This window comes from Alosa sapidissima, chromosome 2 (assembly GCF_018492685.1).
Source record: "Alosa sapidissima isolate fAloSap1 chromosome 2, fAloSap1.pri, whole genome shotgun sequence".
Taxonomy (NCBI): domain Eukaryota; kingdom Metazoa; phylum Chordata; class Actinopteri; order Clupeiformes; family Clupeidae; genus Alosa; species Alosa sapidissima.
In genome coordinates this window covers 38,595,260-38,602,759 of record NC_055958.1, presented here as the reverse complement: position 1 = coordinate 38,602,759, position 7,500 = coordinate 38,595,260, and the positions used below count along the sequence as shown (strand labels likewise).

General features: G+C 45.2%; 1 protein-coding gene across 3 annotated transcripts in view; it reads left to right on the top strand.

The window, feature by feature from the left end:
- The first annotated feature begins 1,381 nt into the window (after positions 1-1,381).
- sytl5 (synaptotagmin-like 5) overlaps positions 1,382-7,500 on the top strand; it is a 52,638-nt gene continuing 46,519 nt past the window's right edge. For all 3 annotated transcript variants that reach the window (XR_006025018.1, XM_042070686.1, XM_042070672.1), the window contains exon 1: positions 1,382-1,576. The gene's annotated coding sequence lies outside the window, so the exon portion shown is untranslated. The remainder of the gene's footprint in view (positions 1,577-7,500) is intronic.

The window sequence follows — 7,500 nt, the reverse complement described above, 5'->3', positions numbered from 1 at the left end:
CATTATTCAAATCTTGCTCAGGAGCTAGACTTACTCCATTGTAGTATGTGATGAGATTATACTCCCAGTAGACTTAGTTGAATAAAAGTTGAATTAGTTGAATAAAATATAACAACCTGTGTAGGTTTTTATAGACTGTATAGTAATATGCTATCAATGCATGCAATATATTTAAGTCAATTTATCAATTCGTTTCCATAAAAAATCACTAAAAGTCATCATTTCAGGGGTTGTTTTTCAAAAGTTGAATCAGAAGCACAATCAATAATTAGGCTAGCATTTTTGTAAAATGTGACCACCTATTTTTTAACGTGATACCTTGACTGGCAGAGTAGGCCTATGTGAGACAGCAAGGGTGTGTGTGCTAGTGTAGCCAGGTTAAAATGGGATTTGACAGGTGGGGAACCCTAAAATCCAGAATCGATGCAAAGGGGGAAAATTACTCACTGTTGGACATGTGAACATATTGAGTATAGTGGTATAGTAGCAATACTTTTTGGACAAACTGCTAGCTTGTTGGTTACCTCTGTACACACATTTTATGTATTTTATTTTTTTTAATGTTTTTTTTATGTTATTTTTTTATTACATACAAAAATCACCATACAAATTATAACAAATAGGGGTACAAGAATTCAACACAAAGAGGACATAATATCAGAACATAGACATATAGTTCTGTCAGCTTTTCGGCTGTTGAGTCCAACAATAGTGTCCATGTAGAATTTGACTTCTATCTATCTATCTATCTATCTATCTATCTATCTATCTATCGAATATGAAAATGTCCCAATAATAAGAGCAAATTGATTGTAAAGACACCATTTATATTAATGTCTGCATTTTCATAAAACAATATAACATTCTTTTTCTGAAGAGTAACATTGCACAACCACACAGCTGAATATATGTATTATTGTGTGTGTGTGTGTGCATGCGTGAGCGTGTGCGTGTGTAACCTACATCATGAACGCTCGGGGGCGCTGGTTGCTTTGATTCAAAGGGGCATCTCAGGCACTAAAGAAGATGAATTGCCGGGGCAGAAGAGAAGTCACGTCCCCCGCTTCATGGCTAGCCTACAAGTTACGTAATGAACGGAGGACATCAAACCTCGGGTGCCAGCGGAAGATACAGAAACAACTCTAAGCTCACAAATCGAGAGATTATGTTGTCTGTTGTTATAACAGTGATTTATTGGTGTCACGGTCCCGACGTGAGGCTGCATGTGCTGTCTGGCCTTTTTTTTATTCATTATTTTTTTTTATCCTAATTTGAACTCAGATTAGCCGCTTCACACGCGCGCGCAATCTGCGCGGGGTTCCCTGCTCCAACGGTGACGGAGATTTTAGCCGTCTATCCCGAGGCTCGAGGACACGCCCCCCACTCGCGCGCCTACCATAGGGCATCACCGCGGGTGCGGGCACAACCGAGTTTGGAGTCGGTCGTCGCGAGGGTCCGTGTCTGTGTCGTGCAAAGCAGAGATCCGACAGACAGATACACAAGCCTAGTCGGTGAAAACCACGGGGGTTCACTCGTCCGTAGGAAAACCCGTCATCTTCCTGGAGTGTCCGGACAGGTAAGACGGATTTAATTAACCATATCCTGAAAGAGTCGCGTGTTTTCCTGACACGCCAGTTCAAACAGCGCAGCTCAGCTGCCTGAATATACAATGAGGTAGTAGCGTCATCCATTTCCTTCTACCATTGAATTGCATGCCCATAACAATCCCTATTATATCACTCTTGTTTAATTGTTCTAAGACATATGTAAAGCCTAGGATAAATGAAGGATAGGCTAATTGATTGTTGGCAGTGCCTGAGAGTTTGTTGCCCGTTCCTTATGCAAATGAAAGCTCTGGTGGTGTCTGCTGTATCTCCCCAGTCGCCTTCATGATACACAGTATTTAGGGTAAAGTTCGCTCCTCATCCAAACTAAACAGGTGCAATGCACCACTCAACACTTTCACACATCCCCCCAAACAGTGCAGGCAACAATTAATGGCATAACAAACTAGTGTAACCTTCAGTCACGGTTCCCTCGAAGGCTATGTCTGTCAGCATCTTTGTCAGGTAAACCTCTATCCCATCTGCTCTGGTTAATCCCATCTGCTCTGGTTACTGTGTGTTTCCGTGTCTACTGCACACACGAGGGGATAAAAGAACCGTGTCTGCGCACCCTCTTTTCATAGCTCCGTTTACCCCAGAGGAATAAGGGAAACACTGAGCTTTACAACCGATTGTAGTCTAAAACGCATAGAACCCGAAACTCATAAAAGCTAAACCCAGAAAAATCCCTTTACACACCCGTTACCATTACGTTTTTGTACTTCAATTGGATTGGTAATAACATTTCCCCCTCTCTCTGCGCAAGGGAGTCGTGTGGTGCGGAGACGGCTTCTCGCCGCGGGCTGATGTCTCGAGCATTTCAAACGAGCTGTCAAACGAATTTTCAGGCTTCAGCGCGAGTCGATGTAACCGCGGCAAGCGCAGGAGTGTGGCGAATTGAAATGTGGGTCTCGAAACGAAGCGGCGGGATACAGGACCTGTCCGAGGGCATCACGGACACTGGCTGAAATTGGTGTGATATTTTGATTCAGCCGGTAAATTAACGAGGGGAAGGAAATGTCTTAGTAATCGAGAAACGTCCACAGAGGCAAGCCAATGTGTTCTTTCTCTCTCTCTCTCTCTCTCTCTCTCTCTCTCACACACACACACACACACACACACACACTATAATTATTCCCTCAGGGAAGCTCTGGGATTTCTGCCCCAAGATGACAGCCTCAGTTCATCCCAAACTGCCCTATATACCCAGTCAAGCACATAACCTTAGCTTCAGACACAAGGACAATCACCTTTCCTCTCACCCTCTCTCCCCTTCCTCTCTACCTCTTCTTGATCTACTCCACTACGTGTGTGTGCGCGTGTGTGTGTGCGCTCAGTTGTGTTGACACTCCCCATTCCCCATCAAAGGGCCAGTTTGAGTCCACATCAGGAAGTAATTCAGATCACAGTGCACTGCAGATGGATCAGGTCATTACTGAACTCAGTGTTATAGTGGCTTTGCACATATACCCACACGTACGCACACACACACACACACACGTACACACACACACACACACACACACACGGACACACAACACACACAACACACACATGCACACACAACAAGAACATACAGATAATAAATAAAAACACACAAGGGTGCCACATGGGTGCCAGGAATGCAGAACCCATAGAGCAGCATGATGCCGTGTGTGTGCGCGTGCGTGTGCGCGCGTGCGTGTGTGTGCGTGTGTGTGTGTGTGTGTTTCTATCACACAGATAGTGTACGAGTCATCTTGCTTGCTTGATCATATCTGTGGCTTGGGGAGCATTCAAGAGGAGAGGCAAGAGTGAGGAGGAGAGCAGAGGAGAGGAGAGGAGAGCAGGAGAGGAGGAGAGGAGGAGAGTAGAGGAGAGGAGAAGAGAGGAGAGTGAGTAGGAGAGAGGAGATAAGAGGAGAGCAGAGGGGAGGAGGGGTGAGGAGAGGTGAGGAGAGCAGAGGAGAGGAGAGGAGGAGAGAGGAGAGGAGGAGAGGAAAGGAAAGGGGAATAGATGAAGGGAGGAGTGGAAGATGCATGACAGAAAGAGAGGAGGAATTGAACCCTATGGAAATGTGAGGGAACGCCATGGAGAGTAGAGGAGAGGAGAGGAGGAGGAGGGGAGGAGGGGAGGAGAGGAGAGGAGGAGGGAAGGAGAGGAGGGGGAGAGGAGGGGGGGGAGAGGAGGAGGGGAGGAGCAGAGAGGAGAGAAGCAGAGGAGGGGAGAGGAGAGGAGAGAGCAGAGCAGAGGAGAGGAGAGGTGCAGAGGAGAATAGAACAGAGGAGAGGAGGAGTAGGGAAGTGGTGGTTTGACGAGTATAGAGGAACCATGCAAAGGGGAAGAACCTAGGAGAAGGACAGAGCTGAATGTTGACCGGTGTATTCATGTTAGTCTGGTCATTTTCTGTTTTATAAGTGCCACACAGCATTTATATTTGTTTTCCAATTGTAAATAAGTCCCACAAGGCATTTGTGTTAGTTTTATCATTTTCAAAAAAGTGCCACTTGGCATTTATGTTTGCTTGGTAATTTTAAAGAGGTGGCAGAAGAAATTCATGTTAGATTTGTAATAAAAACAGTGACCGCAAGGCATTCATGTTTGTGTTGTGTTATAAAAGAAAGTGATCAGAAAGACGTTCCTGTCTGTCTTGTCAACCCCAGGCCCTTGGTGTGCTCCCTTGGCCTTTATTAAATTGCTTCCCATCTCTGCACACGGCCCTCGTGCTGTCTTTTGATTGGCATTACCTTAGATCAGGAAGCAGTGTATCGTTTTGGTTTTGTTTGTTTTTTTTGTTCAAGAGAAACAGCATTGGGTGTTTCTAATTGGAAGGTTCTAAAAGAGATGTTTTTGATTAATGAAGCAACTCTGCAGTCACAGATGCGAAGAGTCTGCTACCTCCTTAAGGTCCTTCAGATCCACACGCACAGACTGAGAGAGGCAGTTAGAAAAGATAGGTAGATGAGGAGAGACATCAGTGAGATCGCTATGACAACTATAGAGAATCAGGTGAGACAGATTGAGATGTGGATGATCTTGCTGACGCTGCTTTGGCATACAAGTTCCATATATGTATCAGAAGAAAATAACATGGGCACACACACACACACACACACACACACTCTATTACATAACAATAAAGAAACCCATGTCGTCTATTCATACACCATTGCATATCTCCTATTGTCATTTTACTACGGGAACGTGCCATGACCGGTTTAAGGAATAAGTTAGCGCCAGATCGCAGAGTCTTTTTATCTTAAGAACATGGTTTATTTGAGTGTTAACAGTCCATAATCCAGCACAGATCAGAAAGGACAACGTCTCCTCGGCTGCTGTTACTCGTTTTCTTAACTTCTGCTGCTGTAGGCTGTTAGCTATGATTATTGCCCACCTGCGACTGATACCTATGTAGTATGTACACACCACCAGAGCCACCACTTGTTTGTGGGACAATCTTATTGGTTATAAGTCTGTTCATGATTGACAGGCCAGAAAGGTCCATTGAATAGTGATGTGAGACAGACAGCTGTGGATATACCTCAGACAGGTAGAGACACACCAGAGACATACTCTATGTTAGACAGGTGTCAGTGTTGCGCGGGTTTGGTCACAAGCGGCCCGTGGTCGCCCGATATTTTAATCAACCCGACCGCAACTCGGACCGCGAATATTAATTAGGACAAAATTATACCCGACCCGCGATCCGACCCGCTTATTTACAAAATGTGTGCTTTTGGTTATAGTCTGCATGCAGTGTGACAGTAGGCCATTTCTGTAAAACAAACTAATTTATTTAGGCATGCAGAACATAATGTTTGCGTATGGAGAGAGAATGAGAATAAGAGCGCAAGCACGCACGCAACCACCAAGGATTAGAACACTAGGATAAGATTTGAAGGCCATGGACATACATCTTTCTTTCGAAAACAGAAATGGTGAGGCAAGGTAGGCTAGAGAGATACATTGCTGGTCAAAACGTTAGCGTAAGAACTGGTTTATAATGCTGAATGAAGCACAAAGCTTTACAAAAGCACATCCACTGTTTAAAGTCACAAACACAACGAACTGTAACTTTTATGCATGCGCGAACCTATACATAGGATGTGTAGTCTGTGCCATAACATTTATTCCTGCAGGCTGCCCGTTTTGGCTGTCATACTTTTAAATGGCTTCGCAAGAAGCAGGCCTACATAGACCATAACTTACTGTCATCTTCTTTAAGAACTTTTCCCAAAATTTCCCATAGCCTATATCGCTTTTCCTGAAGGGGTGTCTATTATTTTTAACTCGAGTCTTCAGCTTCTTTACTGTTGACTTTACTGTAGGCCTATTGATGCTTTACTGTATTGATGCCAGCCTTCTTGTGATATTTTAAGTAGGCCTAGGCCTATTTGTAGAAAATATATATTTAATTAATTTTAACTGACCCGCCCGCAAATGACCCGAATATCATTAAAATATTTTCTTTATGACTCATAACCGCGGGTGACCGCGGTCATCCGCGGGCAACCGCTTAATTTCGGGCAGACCGCGCAACACTGATAGGTGTATATGAGACAGACAGGTGTGGATGTGAGACAGACAGGTGTGTCTATATCTCAGACAGGTAGAGACACACCAGGTGATGGGATTGAGACAGGTGTGAGCACGAGTGAGAAACACAGAGACAGGTGGAGCAGATCTCAGTCCTGGGTGGAGAGGATGTGGGTTGTGTGGAGCAGACCTCAGTGCTGGATGGAGAGGATGTGGATCAGACCTCTGTGCTGGGTGGAGAGGATGTGGGCTGTGCGTGGGCGTGCTCATCTCATTCATACCATGACACATTCAGCTGAGCACAAGTGGAGCCGTCTTGCATTAATATACATAACAACCGTAGACATCTCTGAGATGCTCTCAGTTTCTGCTGATTGTATGTAAATCTCTCTCTCCCTCTCTCACTCTCTCTCTCTCTTTCTCTCTCTGTAATACACAGAGAGAGAGTGAGAGAGAGGGAGAGAGAAAGAGAGAGAGAGGCTCTCTCCATCAAATTTTTAGTGGTTAGCAATGGTGACCGCAGCGTCTTAACATGATTTAGTGCAGGGAGGTCTCCTTTCAGCCTCAAGGTTGTGTGTGTGTGTGGGGGGGGGGGGGTGCAGTGTGTGAATGGAGTGGATGTGTGTAAGACTTCAATGAATGGATATTGTGTGTGTGTGTGTGTGTGTGTGTGTGTGTGTGTCTGTCTGTCTGCCTGCCTGGAATGTATTGTGTGTGTGCTTGTGTGCAAATGTGTGTATTTTCTCGTGGGTATTTGTGTGTATGCATGTGTCTGTATGCATGTGTCTATGCTCCAGTGTGTTTGTGTGTGTGTGCTTGTGTGCAAATGTGTGTATTTTCTGGTGGGTATTTGTGTGTATGCATGTGTCTATGTTCCAGTGTGCTTGTGTGCAAATGTGTGTATTTTATGGTGGGAATTTGTGTGTATGAATGTGTGTATGCATGTGTGTATGTTCCAGTGTGTGTGTGTGTGTGATGCTTAAGTGGTTGTTCATGCTTCATCTCCTCCAGAAGCACCCTTGTGTGAGTGCTCTCTCTCCTCACCCAGTACTTTCCTGTGTGTCTGTGTGTGTGTGTGTGTGTGTCTGTGTGTGTCTGTGTCTGTGTCTATGTGAGAGGCTATGTGAGAGGCTATGTGCTACTGACAGATCTGTGTGTGTGTGTGTGTGTGGTGTGTGTGTGGGCCTGTGTCAGAGGCTATGTGCTACTGACAGGTGTGTGTGTGTGTGTGGTGTGTGTGTGTGTGTGGGCCTGTGCCAGAGGCTATGTGCTACTGACAGGTATGTGTGTGTGGTGTGTGTGTGTGTGTGGGCCTGTGTCAGAGGCTATGTGCTACTGACAGGTATGTGTGTGTGTGGTGTGTGTGTGGGCCTGTGTCAGA